Raw genomic sequence first — 16249 nt, 5'->3', positions numbered from 1 at the left:
TTTTTTTTCTGAAGGAATTTCTAGAAATAGAATTTGTTGTATCAAAGGGTATGAGTATTTTAAATTTTAAAATATATTGCTTAATTGCTCCACGAAGGTTGGAGTAATTTATATTAGTCCAGGCTTCTTGTAAAGCAGAAATAACCAGTTAGAAAACCTGTTTATTTCCACACTTCCTTGCCAACAAAGGGGGTTATCAAACTTTTTAATCTTTGTTGATCTGACTGGTAGAAAAATTTCTAATGTGAATTGATTGCTCTAATTTTCAGTGCTCCTTTTGCCGTATGTTAAGTTTCCTCCAAAATCTAGGACTATTTTTAGGCTCTCTTTTCCGTTTTATTGGTCTTTCTTTTACTTTACCAGTACCATACTGTTTTATTAACTTTTCTAACGTAATTTAGATATAGTAATATAATTGTTTTGATAGCTACTAGGGATGACCTACCTTCAGGAATTTCCTTTCTAAAAATAACTTCTTGCTTATATAATCTTCCATATAAACTATATTTTTATCTATGGATCCTTCCATATAAACTTTGGAATCAATTTGGCACTTTTAAGAAGCAAATACATAAAAAACACAAGAACTGGCAAAAATTAATATTGGAACTACATTAAGCTTACCAATGAAGTTGGGGAAAGGATTGATATCTTTTAAATGTAAACTTTTTCATTTAGAGACTTGGTAGGTCTTTCCATTTTTCTAAGACTACTTTTATATTTTAATATATAAAGAACACAATTTTATTTAGATAGGCATAGCACATTTCTTGTTATTCCAAGTTGTTCTCTCTTTTTAGTTGCTCTTGTGAAAGGGATTTGTTCCCTGTTATGTTTTCTAACTGGTTATTTCTGCTTTACAAGAAGCCTGTGTATTTGTATGTAGTTATCTCATAGCTTGCTACCATAGTGAAATCTCTTTTTAGCTCTAATGGCTCTCGGTTTACCCTCTTGAGAGTTTTCTCATTGTGAAATAATAATGTATGCAAAAAACGTGTTTTCTACTTTCCAATGTTGTTAATTTTTCTTATCGCATTGAATTGTGAAACAGCCTGCGGAACAATGTTGAAACATAGTGGCGATGGTGGGTACTTTTATCTTTTCTCATGACTTTAGTGAGCATTCCATTAATTTGGTCATATAGTCATTTATATTTATTAAATTAAGGAAATTGTCTTCTAACCTTAGTTCACCAAGTATTTTTAGCAGGGATCGGTGTTGGATTTTAATAGACACACTTTTAGCATCTTTTGAGCTGTTGGTATGATTTTTCTTTGTTACTCTACCAATAAAGTAACACATATTAATGGGCTTCCTTATATTGAACCACACTTTCAATCCTAAAAAGAAATCTACTTGTCATGTGCATTTGACCTTGAAATACACCACTGATTCTGGTTTATCAATATTTTTGTTGGATTTTTGTATCTGTAAATGTGAGATGTTTAGGGCTTATTTTTTTCAACTTTTGGTGTTAGCATTATGCTCAATTTGTAAAATAAATGAAGAATTGTTTCTTTTGCTATTATATATGTAAAACACCTTTAATAACTTAAGTATTATCATTTTCTTGAAGGTATGATAGGTTATATGTAAACCATCAGGGTCTGGATAATTTTGGCAATTATTTCCATTTCTTCTATGGTTATTGGTATATTTTTTGTTTTATCTCTTTAGTTAATTTTGGTAACTTTGCTAACTAGCTTTTCATTTTCAAATTAAAAAAATATTTACATTACATTTAAAAATGCTTTAAAAATTTCCTCTATGTTGTGGTTGTGTTCCCTTGTCTGGCATAGCATTATATATGTGTTTCTCTCTCTCTTTGGGGGGGGTCAGATTTGCCAGAGATTTGTCTATTTTACTTTTCTTTCAAAAATACCGGCTCTTGTTTTTATTCATGAGTTCTTCTATCTAATTTCTTTGTTTCATCAACCAATGGCATAACTGCCAATCAAAGTCACAACTCAATACGCAGTAACTAGCGTCATCAACCCAACTTGAATTCTATCCCAAAACAAAGAAATTTGACATTTTATTAATCTCTGCAATCTTATTGTAAATGAAATAACAATTTTACCACATTTTACTACTGTGTTCCTCTTGATGTTATTTACACTCATCGTATGAACAGTGGGCTTACTGGGTATCTACCCCCAGCTCAGCATTCAGTGATGTCACTTCAGTAGCCTGAAATTGGTCATTCCTCAGTTTACCAGGCTGCTGCACAAAATTCACTCTCCAGCCCTACTTTGGAGCAATGAGGAACCCCAGCGTCTTGATCTGTCGTTTTGGAGCTGCTTCATGTGGAAGATGGATAGGACCAGTTTTGGCAAACCTAGTATCTGTCCATTGACAAGAGATGATGGAGTTCAAGCAGGTTTGATGGGGCTTGTCCAAAGAAATACAGTCCCAGAGCAGGTACCCTTTTCTCTTTCAAGGTCCACTAATCCCCAACGGGAACATGATGAACACACATGGGGCACAAAGAAACACACATCCATGTGCGCCCACACATAGAACAGTAAATTTTTATCTTAGAGTGAAAAAGAGAAAATGTTCAAAGCACCTACTTTAAAAATTAAAACACAGAGTTCTCAAAACAAGTAATACCAATTTATCTTTGGACTTAATTTTATAGTCTTTGAATGGCAAGGGGTGGGAGGCATAAGAGAGGTCAAGACCTGAGACTGAGGCAGGAAATGGGAAAAGAGAGGGGAGAGGAAAGGGTATGGAACAGAGGAAGGGCATGGGAAGAGAAGGAAATGTGTGGAGAGGACAAGTGTGAGTAGAGGTGCATTGTGGGATGAATAGGAGCCCGCTGGGTGGGGGATGGAGTCAGGCGACTCTGGTTCCACTTGGCCAAAGGGGCAGGAGAATTGCCCCTGCTCTGACTAGCACCCTGAGGGGGTTGCGACCATCTGAGAAGTAGCTTTTATTCTTGATAATGAGAGTATTTTCTCATGAACATCTTCACCTTGTGGCAAAATTATCTAGAATTTAAGATTTTAGTAAAGTGGGGCGCCTGGGTGGTTCAGTCGGTTGAGCGTCCGACTTCGGCTCAGGTCATGATCTTGAGGTGTGTGAGTTCGAGCCCCGCTTCGGGCTCTGTGCTGGCAGCTCAGAGCCAGGAGCCTGCTTCCAATTCTGTGTCTCCCTCTCTCTCTGCCCCTCCCCTGCTCATGCTCTGTCTCTCTCTGTCTCAAAAATAAATAAAAACATTAAAAAAAAAGATTTTAGTAAATTATTTTAGGTTTTGTAAGTGTAGCCTGTATTTTGCTTTGGTGGATTTAAAATCTGACAGGTGATATTATTTTAAAGAGGGATTCAAAATGCCTCATTTCACCATGTCTAGAGATTACATTTGGAATCAGTGTTTATTTAAAAATAAAGCTGGGGGTGCCTGGGTGCCTCAGTTGGTTAGATGTCTGACGACTCTCAGTCCCCGCTCAGGTCTTGATCTCGGGGTCGTGAGTTTGAGCGCTGCGTTGGGCTCCATGTGAGGTGTGGAACCTACTTAAAAAAAAATCTTGGGGCAACTGGGTGGCTTCATCAGTTAAGCATCCAACTCTTGATCTCGGTTCAGGTCATGATCTCATAGTTCATGAATTCAAGCTCTGCATTGGGCTCTCTGCTGTCAGCACAGAGCCCACTTTGAATCCATTGTCCCCCTCTCTCTTTGCCTCTTCCCCTCCCAATAAATAATTTTTTTTTTAAATCTGTTTTCAGTCTTTTTAGGACCTAGTATGAAGAACATACAATGCGAACAAAGAACATGAGAAAAGACACTTTCACAGGAAGCTTCCCAGGTTTATTGTTTATTTAACTGCTTTGAACGAAATGCTTGGGTCTTACCTGAATGAGAATGTGGACGAGACGCAGTCATCATGAAGATGAACACTGTGTTCCGGCTGAAGCTTCTGCTGTTGGACAACACTGTCTCCTGTGGCGTGGAAGACTAGCATCATCTTAAAGCAAGAGGGAATCGAGAACGAACGGTACTGGGTCCTACCCAGGAGGAGGGTAAGTTCGAGTAATTATTGACAAGCCTCATGTTTGGTGCTGGGGGTGGGGTGGGCAGGGTATCGTGCCGCCCCCTGGTCACAAGCAAATCTGCAGAATCATTCCACAGCTTTTCTAGTGAACTTAGCCTGTGTCCTGACTGTCATTGACTGGAACCGAAAGCTGTAATTGGTGGCCTTTGACTTCTCCCCGCATACGTGCAACTTTCCTCTCTTCCTCCACCCTTTCCTTGCCTCTTCTCTCCTGACTTCCATGAGTGACTGTGGCAACCGGCATGCGAGAGTGACGCCCAGGAATAGCATCCGATCTTTGATGAGACCAGGACCTAGAGGCTGCGGGTGCCCCTGTCAGCACACAGGGCAGGTGGTCGGTGACCAGACGGAAGGCACCTGTGATCGGCAATGTCAGTCTTAGTTTGAGATGTGAGGGCATCTGGAGAAGAAAAGTGTTACATGTCACTGAGTCACTAGGATTGAATGTTGTAGGTAGAAAATGGCAGAGCGGAAGAAAGAAACACGGGGATACAGGACGGAGCGTAGAATAATTGTGGCAGGAACAGCCCAGTTGGCTGTAACGATGTCACATGTCTGCGTGTAAGGCGTGCTGTTGATTAGAAAAGAGACTCTTTGTTCTGAAATGTCTGCATCAGTGAAAGTCAAGGATGTGAGCTCGGAGGGGGCACAGGGAACTCAAGTGCACTCCTTTGCCTTGAGAGGGTCTCAAGGCTTGGGTGCAGAACTCAAGTCGCATTTTGGAACAGCGTCCCCTCTCTGTCGGGCTACATGCAACACAAGAGACGGTCCTCCTGTCAGCCTGTATTGGTGGTGGAGTGGACTCGAGCTGTCTCATAGACGCAAGTTTTTCACTCTGTTAGGTCAAGGATTGTGTGTCATATTTCCCTTGCACTCCCATTTATTTGTCAAATAGTAGGTACGCAAAAGCTCGTGCTAAATGGACATAGTGCAAAGGGCTCTGAACTTGGAGGCACGACAGCCTGAACTTTGATACGGTTTTACACCTGTCAGCCCTGGGAGCTCCGGCAAGACTTTGGGCTTCTGCGTCTCTCCACAGAGAGGAGGGATCTCTGCTCTGCCTGCCTTGCTGGGTGAACGAAAGAGTTCCCAACACATCTCCTCTCCTGAGCTGGCACTTCCACAGAAATGTAATACACCCGTCCTTCAGGTCTTTATTCAGCTGTCATCTCCACTCTGGGAACTTCCTGGTTTTTTAGCTGGATCAGGGCTTGGGAAAAGCGAGACAGCCCAGGTGGTGTGACTGGTCGCAAGCCCGAACCTGCCCTTGCCTGTGACACCCTGCTCTGAGGACAAGCTACTTGCAAAGTCTCGACTGTTTACTTCTTTTATTTCTAAGGCTGGGGTTTTTTGGTTTTTTTTAATGTTTATTCTTGAGAGAGAGAGAGAGAGAGAGCACGCATGCACGTGCACTAGCACACTAGTGGGGGAGGGGCAGGGGAGAGGGGAGCCGGAAGATCCAAAGCAGCATCCAGCTGACAGCACAGAGCCGGACACGGGGCTCGAACTCATGAGCTGTGGGATCATGACCTGAGCCCAAGTCGGACACTCAACTGACTGAGCCACCCAGACGCCCCCCGAGATGGATTTTAAAAAAGCTTATAGTCCAGTGAGGGAGGCAGGGCACACAAACAAGGAGACATAGATACAGGATTAGGAATTGTGCTAAGTGCCAGGAAGAAAACAAGTACGGAGGATATAAGGTGGAGGGAGACCCATTTCGAGCAGTTGGAAGTGTTCTCTATTAGCAGGGACCTTCGGCAAAAAACAAGCTGGCCAGGCAGAGATAAGATAACAACAAACATTCTGGGCTGAAGGAACAGGAAGGCCTGGCTAAAAAGTTTTCTAAATGAAGATCTGCAAGTTGGCGGGTGAGGCTGGAGTCTAGGGCCGAGAGGAAGAGAATGGCCCAGGATGCGTTCAGAGGGTAGACTGGGGCCAAGTCCTGAGTGACTGAAAACTGGAGTAGGTAGTTTTAAAGTGACCTCATGGTCTGAGTCTAGGACATTTCTCTGTCTCAAATTCAAACTAAAAATACTGCCTTTGATGCTCACACTTACATACCCATCGACTGGGAAATATTCTTATCTTCCCCCCTCTCTCTGACCACCCCATTCCATATCCAGTTTGTCCGCAAATCCTGCTAAGTCCATCTGCAAATATCTTTCCAAATCCGTCCACGTATGTTCACCTGCCTCTCACCACCCTACCTCAAGCCACTGCCCCTCCTGCCTGGTCTACTGTAGAGGCCTTCTTGATAGTAGTGGGCTGGGAAACTGGTCAGGAGGGTGGGAGGGTGGGGAAGCCCCGATCTGTAGCCTTTGCAAGTTTCTTTGGTATAAAAACTCACACCATGGCCCATTTCAGTCTACCAAACTGATGCCACTAAATGTGGCCGTGGGAAGATATGTGCACAGTCCACTTTCTCAAGCCAGAACAAGCCAGCCGCAGCACCACCACTGCTTGGGTGATCCTGTTTCCTTCCCCCGCCAAAAGGAAGAAAATCCTGCCGTTTGACATGGGTGGACCTTAAGGGCGGTATGCTAAGTGAAGTAAGTCAGACAGAGAAAGAAAAATACTGTATAATCTCACTTATTTGTGGAACGTAAAAAACCAAAGTCATGGATTTGTGGTTGTCAGCGGTGGGGGAGGAGGAGTTGGGGCAGGGTGGTTAAGGGCACACACTTCCAGTTTTAAGGTAAGTAAGTGCTGGGGGTGTAGCGCACAACGCAATGACCGTAGTTAACTCTGCTGTATGGGTATTTCGAAGTTGCTAAGAGAGTAAATAATAAAAGTTCATTTTTTGGAACTATATGAGGTGATGTGTGTTAACTAAACTTCTGGTGGTAATCATTTTGCAATACACGTAAGACAAGTCATTATGGTATACACCATAAATTTACACAGTGTTGCCCATCAATTATATTTCAGTAAAACTGGAAGAAAAAAATAAGTACAAATAAAAATAACTCTTATTTTTATACCAACATTATTCAATTTATAAATAAAATAACAATTTTAATTTGTATCTAGTCTTTTCCAGGAAAGTTTTAAACTCTTAAAACTAGTTTTGGGGCACCTGGGTGGCTCAGTCGGTGAAGCATCCGACTTCGGCTCAGGTCATGATCTCGTGGTTCGTGAGTTCAAGCCCCGTGTCAGGCTCTGTGCTGACAGCTTGGAGACTGGAGCCTGCCTCGGATTCTCTGTCTCCCCCTTTCTCCCTGCCCTTCCTCTGCCTGTGCTCTCTCTCTCTGTCTCTCTTAAAAATAAGTAAAAAAAAAAATTTAAAAAAAAAAACTAATTTTAACTAAGGGGTACCGGGGTGACTCAGTCGGTTAAGTGTCTGACTTTGGCTCAGGTCATGGCCTCATGGCTCATGGGTTCGAGCCCCACATCAGGCTCTCTAATGACAGTGCAGAGCCTCTTGGGATTCTCTCTCTCCTTCCCTCTGTCCCTCCCCTGCTCATGCTCTATCTGTCAAAAATAAATAAACGTTAAAAAAAACCAAGCTAGTTTTAACTTAAAGATCTTTTTTTTTAGTGTTTATTTTATTAGTTTTGAGACAGAGAGAGATAGAGTGTGAGCCAAGGAGGGGCAGAGAGCTAGAGGGAGACACAGAATCCGAAGCAGGGTCCAGGCTCTGAGCTGACAGCACAGAGCCCAAAGTGGGGCTTGAACATGGGAACGGCGACATCATGACCTGAGCCAAAGTCGGACGCTTAACCAACTGAGCCACCCAGGCACCCCATTAACTTAAAGATCTTTTTAAACTAAGTTTTAAAATGTATGACTTTGGGAGGCTCAGTTGGCTAAGTGTCCTTAAGTGTCCGACTTTGGCTCAGGTCATGATCTTGCAGTTCGTGAGTTTGAACCTGTGTCGGGCTCTGTGCTGATAGCTCGGAGCCTGGAGCCTGCTTCAGATTCTGTGTCTTCCTCTCTCTCTGCCCCTCTCCCCTCATGCTCTGTCTCTCTCTCCTTCAAAAATAAATAAACATTAAAAAATTTTAAAAAACAATTAAAATGTATGACTTTGATAAACTAAGTATCACTTGAAAGACAGGAAACTGTCAGGGATCCTTTCAGTTTGCAAAAATCCCCTCTGACATTAAAAACTCAATTGCCACCCCTATCTAAGTAGGGGAAGTTTCTGGAAAGACAAAAATACAGTGGCTACCCCAACTCGGGAAGGAAGATTTACATTTTATTGTATAGCCTTTTGTACTGTTTGAATTTTTAAAGCCACACGTCTGATTTCTTTTTCAAGAAGAAATAAAAACCAGTTGAAGAATGGCCTTCTAAGCTAGAAGGAGAAAAACTCCTGATGGAAAGAAGGGAGATAAGATGAAAGTAGGGCCTCCCCAGGGGACTAGAAGAGCTGGAAGGAATTGCTTCATATAAAAAGCACTGAAGTCTTATAGACTGCACAAACCTTTGAACCAGCTGAACTTTTTAATCATGTACAAATATTCCATTCACTCCACATAACTTGCATCTAACATTCTTTCTCTTTCCGGGTCTTAACACTGCCCAAGGTGAAAATGTAGGCCGGGCTTGTGAATACCCTCTGGCCAGTGATATTGAGTCATTATGGATCTCATGAACCTGGTGCACCCAAAAGTCAAGACAAGAAAAGACAGGACTGTCTTACCCATCTTTATTTTGCTAGCTTATCTTTTTAGCACATGGTAGGTGCTCAGTAATTGTTACTCTTCTTTTTCCCCTCTAGATGCAGTGTTTAATTTGTTGAAGGCCCTGCGTGTAAGCTAAACCGAGGTACATGTCTTCCCTGGGAAGTGCTGTAGGTAGGAAGCTTGTGCGGTTCAAATGCGGGGCATGACTCTAGGGGAGGCTGCGGGTGTCCAGATAGTGCTTGCCGAGGACAGGCTGAACGGGCCAAGGACAGCAGGTACCACCTTCTCCTCCTCAGCAAGAGAAGTAGCATATTATGAGTTAAATCATAGGCTAATTAACGACTACACTGTTTGACCACTGCGGTACAGTATACACAGTACGTTCATATAGGTTTTCCATTTAGCTCTTGCGACAAGCCCATGAGCTCCACCATTTTATAAGAGGGGAAGCTGAAACCCATTAAGTGATTTATCCAAGGTCAAATCATTGGTAATTGAACAAGGACTTCACTCCAGGTTTTTCAGACGTTGAACCTGATGGTCTTAAGACTGTACAATATTTGCTGTCAGGAGAGGTTTTTCCTGCTTCTTAGTTCCGCCGTACGGATAGTATGTTGCTGGAAATCTTGGACTCCAAACACATTTGACTTCTCAGAGGTTCATGTTTCTCTGTGGTAGAGCAGCTTTCTTGTAAGAATGTCAAACTTGTGACTGTAAATTAATTCCTTGTGCCCTTGGGGGATTGAGCCTTCCAAGTGAATTGTAGCAACACATTTTTACAGATGCTGTTGGAGAAATAACCTGGTTAGCTCTGCAGACTTTCAGAGGGCTCACAAAAGCCCCAGCAGGGCAGCAACTGGCAGCCGAATGATATTCCACATTCCCTAATCTAAAAGGTACCTTGTTACATACACTAGTAAGAAGGCTTCAGCTGTAATTGCTATAATTTTTCTTCATAATGAGAACATTTTATTACTCCACTGAAGGGTGTGTGCCAAGAAATTCTGTACTTAAAAATTACTAAGCAAACAAAATAGCTTGGACACAGAATAACTTCCTAAGAGAAGATACCCATTGGTCAAGGTATCGACTCAAACCAACCAACTCTTAAAATTCAAAACAAAATCCAGTCTTTACTTCAGTTATACCATACACTGGTACAAATCCAATGTGGATTAGGGAATTGAGATTTAAATAGGAGCTATAAAAGAAATAGAAGAACAAATATAGGACTACAAAAAGTGTACACAAACCCTCTATGATCTTTGAATTAAAGGACTTCTTGAATACAATGAAAAAACCCCACAAAGAATAGGTTTGCATAGATGGAAAAATTAAAAAATCTGTATAGCAGAAAATGTAGTAAAATTAAGAGGCAAAGGACATACTGGGAAAAATATTTCTATCTGGTAAGTCAAAGTGTTCTTCCTGTAGATTTTTTTTTTTTAAGTAAGCTCCATGCCCAATGTGGGGCTTGAATTCATGATCCCGAGATAAAGAATCACATGCTCCACTGACTGAGTCAGCCAGGTGCCCCAATTCTTAGTATAGAAAATAGGCAAGGGGTCCCTGGGTGGCTCAGTTGGTAAAGCCTATGACTCTTGATTTTGGCTCGGGTCATGATCCCACAGTCATGAGACTGATTGAGCCCCAAGTTGGGATCTGCGCTGGGCAGAGAGCCTGCTTAAGATTCTCTGTCTTTCTCTCTCTTTCTCTGTCCCCCTCTCTCTTTCTGCCCCTTCCCTTCTATCTCTCTGTCTCTCTCTTTCAGAAAAAACAAACAAACAAAAAAGAAAATAGGCAAAAGATAACAGTTCACAAAGAAGGAAATACAACTGGCCAATAAGTATATGTAGAATCATTCAATCTCATGAAAAGTCAAAGAAGTACACATTAAATGCATAGTGAGATTCTTTTTTTTACTTGCTCAGTTTGGCAAGGGGATATTTTCAGTCTTATGTGATGCCGGTTGAATTGGAATCTTTCTGGAGGTAACCTAGCAATGTGCATTGAGAGCCATAAAAATTCTTATTTCCTTGAGGTTAACAAGAAACTTGCTGGACCTGTATGAAGAATATCAATTAAAAATGTTTTAAATATTTTTGTGTTTACAGTGGAATGGTAAAGATGGTGTATTTTTCTGCGTGGAAAGATTCCATTTTGCAAATAGCATATCAATTTCCTAAAATTAATTTTTAAGTTTACGTTCCAATGAAAAACTGTAGTAGGTTGTTATTTTGGAAGGCTGATCGGAATTGACAAACTGATTTAAATCTTTCTTTTATGTTCTGAGTACTGCATTTCCAAGGGGTGCAGAACATTTTATCATGGAAGAATAAATAGAGCAAGCCAAGAATATTTTATATTGGAATAATATGTAGGAAAGATCTATGCCATGGGATCTTAATATGGATTCCAAAGCCACAGAAAATAAAGACAGGGGTGATGAAAGAAAAAGACAGCCATGTAGATGGAACAGAATAGAGTGATCACATACAAACCCTAGTGTATGTGGGAATTGTGCATGTGATAAAAATATAGAAAAATATGATTATTCAAAGATGGGTCGATTGAGAAACTATTTGGAAAAAAGTAGCCATAGATGTTTACCTAGCAACAAATCCCAAACAGAATTAGGTAAATGAGAGGAAATGATACTGTAAAAACTAGAAAATAAAGATGAATGCCTATATGATTTTGTAGTGAGAAAGGCCTTTTTAAGTAAATAAAAACTACAAAGGGAAAGATTGATAGAACTGAGTTCACAAGAATTTAAAACTACCACAATTTAAATTATTAGGCAAACTAGTTCCAGCAACAACAACAACAAAACCCCACAAAGTTGAGGCACCTGGGTGGCTCAGTCGATTGAGCGTCTGACTTCAGCTCAGGTCATGATCTTGTAGTTTGTGGGTTCAAGCCCCACACTGGGCTCTGTGCTGACAGCTCAGAGCCTGGAGATGCTTCAGATTCTGTCTCCCTCTCTCTCTGCCCCTCCCCTGCTTGCACTCTGTCTCAAAAATAAATATTTTTTAAAAATTAAAAAAAACCCCACAAAATTAAGTCCTTAAAAAAGAAAGAGCCTAGAGAGCTTGTCCATGACCACCCTCAGGTCCATTAATTCTCTGCAGTGACCACAGGACTCCGGAAAGTGCTATACTCATGATTACAGTGAAAGGAAACAGACTAAAATCAGCAGAAGTAAGAGACATATGGGGCAGAGTCTGTGAGGGGTCCAAATGTGGGGTTTCTGGTTGACCTCTCCCCCTGGAGTCATGGGTGACATCGCCTCCTGGTCATGATGTGTGACACACAGAGTATTGCCAACCACTGAGGCTCACCTGAGCTTTTGGCATCCAGAGTTTTTACTGGGGCAGGATCACATGTTGTCCGCCCAGCTGGCTCAGTCTTCATTCCCTCCAGGAAGTCAGACTAATGCCTTTAGTCTCCTGTCCCTCCTGGGGTTGAAACTGGTACAGCATGGCTCAACACCCCATCATAAATCACATCATTAGACTGGTGGCCAAGGCCCCCAGGCAAAGAAGCCACTCTTATCAGGCAGAGCTTTCCAGGGGCCTAAGATCACCCGTCTGTGTCCAAACACAAAGGACAGAACTCTCCTTGAGGAAGGTTCATTCTTTACTGCATAGAGAGAAACCAAGCATTTCTGGCCTATCAGGTTGACAAAGTATAGCAGAGACCATCAGTGCTGGGACCTAGCCTAGACACTTGACTACACCCCATGGGCTTCTAACTGCCAGTATCTCCATCTCTGTGCTTGAGAACTTTTTCTGCTAAAGAACTGTGTGTGTGTGTGTGTGTGTGTGTGTGTGTGTGTGTTTTGACTACAGAAGGCCCTCTGCCCCCTTCTTCAAGCAGCCCCACTTATAACGACTCTTGGAGGTAATAACTACCTTGTTCCATCCGGGTCAGATAATTCTGAGGCATTTCATGCTCTTTCCCAAGGTTTCTCTACAAGATTAAGCTCTAGTTATCCACTGTGGTGGCTGGCTTAGCAACACACTCTTCATCAGCTGCCTTTCCTTCTGAGTACCACTTACCAATGGAGTACTCTCCTTGTACTCCGTTACTCAAACTTCTTACATTTGAGGTTTCAGGATCTGCTTATGGGACACACTCAATACAAAATTTAAAACAAAATTCAGGGGTGGCATGAGTGTTTGGACAGACATTCTCATCTGCTCCATCACGGAGTGTAAATTGGTTCAAACTTGTCAGTGGTACTTTGGAAATAGTTATCAAATAGCCTTCAAATGTGCACAGTCTTCAATTTAGTAATTCTGCAAATGTTTCTGAGAAATAGCCTGGGATGCATACACGATTTTATTTTTTAAACAATGAACTACTTTCAAAATGAGGAGAAAAACAATAAATAATATCCTTCACAGGTAAAACTAGTGTCTCATGTATTTAAGGTAGGATACAAATAATTGACTGCAATTTTCCCTTCACCAGCAACTAACAACCTTTAAAAATTTTTCTTCAGAGGTAGATTAACTTTTGTTGACTATAGGTGTCCATGGGAAATTATTAGTTTTCTTGTACACTATATTAGTCTGCTCAGGTTGCCATTAACACAATACCATAAACTGGGTTGTCTTAGAGAACAGAAGTTTATCTTCTCACAGTTTTGGAGGCTGGGAAGTCCAAGATCAAGTGCCAGTGAGTCGCCGGTGAGAGCTCTCCTGGCTTGTAGAAGTCTGCCTTCTTGCTGTGTCCTCACATGGTGGGGAGAGAGCGAGCAAACTCTCTGGAATCTCCTCTAACAAGGATACTAATTCTATTAGATCAAGGCTCCACCCTTATGACCCCATTTAACCTTAGTTACTTATTTACTCCAAATACAGCCACACCGAGAGGTTAAGGGCCTCAACATGTGAATTTTGGGGAGGCCTGTAGCATATATTAAGAAATATCTCAGTTATTTAGTGAGTGCCAGAACTTTCTTATTTGCTCTGCCTTGGCCATTTTGAGCCCCCCGGGTTATATCTAGAAACGATATCTCTGGTAGGCACAGGGCTGTTTTCCATCACTTTCTGGATCCATCAAAACTTAATGTCATTACCCCAAAAGATGCAGCCTTGCTTCCCATCATGTGGCACCAGTGCCAGAGAGGATCATAAGTACCCATCAAGCGTAGAGTCTCAGCAGTCCTCACAACCTTCCATTTGCTGTCCCCTTCCTGTCCTGTTTTGGTGGTCCAGCCTATAGGTAGAAACTCAGTATGATTCATGCCCAACATTGCAGTTTTCTACCAGGGATGGACCTTAGGCCATTTGACTACAGTTCTGTTTATTTAGTGTTTCACGTCTCCTGTGGGAGCACTGGGTTGCTCTCCTAGCCCAGAGCACACTTATCACCAGACACCGAGAATTTCCCTGGATTTCCTTCTTTTGTCTGCCAGATTAGCTCTCGTGCTAATCACCATGCTTAGCTCTCGTCTGTCACCATGCTTATATTCGTCATTCTCTTCAGACACTGTATATCAATTACTCAGATGGCATTATGGGTGCCAGCCTCTGCAGAGGAGGGTCTTTGCTGGCATCCCCCATGTAGACCCTATGACATTGAATGCCTGCATTTTAATATCCATCCGATTTCATGATCCTAAAACTTCCCAAACATTAAATTGTAGTTTTTAGAAAACAACCAAATAGTGGGAATGCCCCTGCCACTCCCTCCAGCACATCTATGAGCCCTCACCCAGGCTCTACCCCATTAAAAAAATTTTTTTTAATGTTTATTTATTTTTGAGAGAGAAAGAGAGAGAGAGAGAGAGTGGGGAGCCAAAGCAGGCTCCAGGCTCTGAGCTGTCAGCACAGAGCCCCACGTGGGGCTCGAACTCATGAACCGAGAGATCACGACCTGAGCCGAAGTCAGACACTAAACTGACTGAGCCACCCAGACGCCCCTTAATTTTTCTTACTGTTTATTTTACTGCGCCCCATATTTTATTCCCACTCCCACACTGAGCCTCACTAGCATCTTCCACTGGTTCAGCACTTGGTGATAAAAAAAGGTGAAAGGTTAGTGGTCAAATTGGCTATATCAAAATATCTGTTATGTTGCTGCACATCAGTTTGTTGGTTTGCTCACCAATTTTTCTGCCAGGTCCCCTAAATCATCTTTTGTATACAAAGAAGAAAAGATGCCACAAGGGAAATTATATGAGGTTCAACAGGGACCAAAAAGCAACTAGATCATCACCACCATCATAATTATCATGCTCATGTATTATCTTAATCAGACACAAGGCAAGAAAAGTAAAGGAAGGTAAAATCATTCAAGTTGTTTATATATTAGTTTTCTAGGGCTGCCATAACAGAATACCACAAACGCATGGCTTAAACAGAAGTGTGTTGTCTCAGAGTTCTGGAGGCAGTAAGTCCAAGATCAAGGTGTCAGCAGACTTCGTTCCTGGTGAGCCTGTCTTCTTGGCTTACAGAGAGCCCCCTTCATGCCGTGTCCTCACATGGCCTTTCCTCTGTGCAGACAGAGCTCTCTGGTTTCTCTTCTTCCTCTTATAGGACACCTATTGGATTAAGGTCCTACCCTTATAATCCCCTTCCATCTTAATTACCTCCTTAAAGTCTCTACCTCCAAATACAGTCACTTTGGGGGTTAGGACTTCAATATATGAATTTTGCAGGGGACACAGTTCAGTTTATCACACTCTGGTTTTGACTGCAACTTTCTAACAAAGATCCAGCTGCCTTGGGCTCCGCAGGGTGTCTGAGAGGGCTGGTCTCTGGGTTTGGATCGGGTCCTTCAGTGGGGAAGAACCTGTAACCCTGACCAGCTGTGTCTTGCTTCGCATTATTTATGCACCAAATGCTCACTATGGAGGGGTCTTTTTCCTTCACCCTGTCAGCCATTAGCGATTTGGTGTTAGTTATCAATCCTCATGGCTTCCTCCCCCCACTTCCTGCAGGCCCTCTCGGGTCATTGCCACACTCTGCTTCTTTCTCTTAGCTGTTCTCATCAAATACACGTTCTGACCAGAGGGGTCCATACTGAGCTTTAACAAGAGCCCTTTGTTCATCAGACACCTTTGGTCACAAGTGAGGCTGGAGAACAAGTCCGCTGAGGAAATAAGTACACGCCCTGATGACTCACCTTGGCCCTCCCCTTCTGACAGGAAGACCTCTAGTAGCCATCACAGAGGGGAACCTGGGCTCTTTCCAGTTCCCTTTGTCTCCATGACTTGGATCATGGGTGGCAGGAGGCTGGGGAGACAAACTCTTCCCTTTATCTGGCTTCCCTTTTCAGACTTGCCTCCCACAGAAAGTTTCCCTGCTTTCCTACCTCTTGGTGTTGTATGTCCTCACCTCGAGGCCCCTGTATACAAGAGGAGAGAAAGGAAGCTAACATACTTTGAGTACTTACCCAACAGTGGGTGTTTCTTATACATCACCTTACTTATTTTCCATATAGTCCATTCTGTGAGGATCAGTGGTGCTCACAGGTTAGGTAATGTCCTCAGGTTGCCCGAAAGCTAAACACTTGGCTGGGATCTAAACTCAAGTCCAAACTTCATCCGAA

The 16249-nt window shown here is 42.4% G+C and overlaps 2 pseudogenes; both read left to right on the top strand.

The window, feature by feature from the left end:
• Window positions 1-16249, top strand: part of LOC125926027 (elongation factor 1-alpha 1-like) — an 80282-nt pseudogene that overhangs the window by 20308 nt on the left and 43725 nt on the right.
• Window positions 2064-16249, top strand: part of LOC125925162 (60S ribosomal protein L7a-like) — a 94122-nt pseudogene continuing 79936 nt past the window's right edge.

The sequence above is a fragment of the Panthera uncia genome, chromosome F1 (genome assembly GCF_023721935.1).
Source record: "Panthera uncia isolate 11264 chromosome F1, Puncia_PCG_1.0, whole genome shotgun sequence".
Taxonomy (NCBI): Eukaryota; Metazoa; Chordata; class Mammalia; order Carnivora; family Felidae; genus Panthera; species Panthera uncia.
This window is presented reverse-complemented; position numbering and strand designations above follow the sequence as displayed.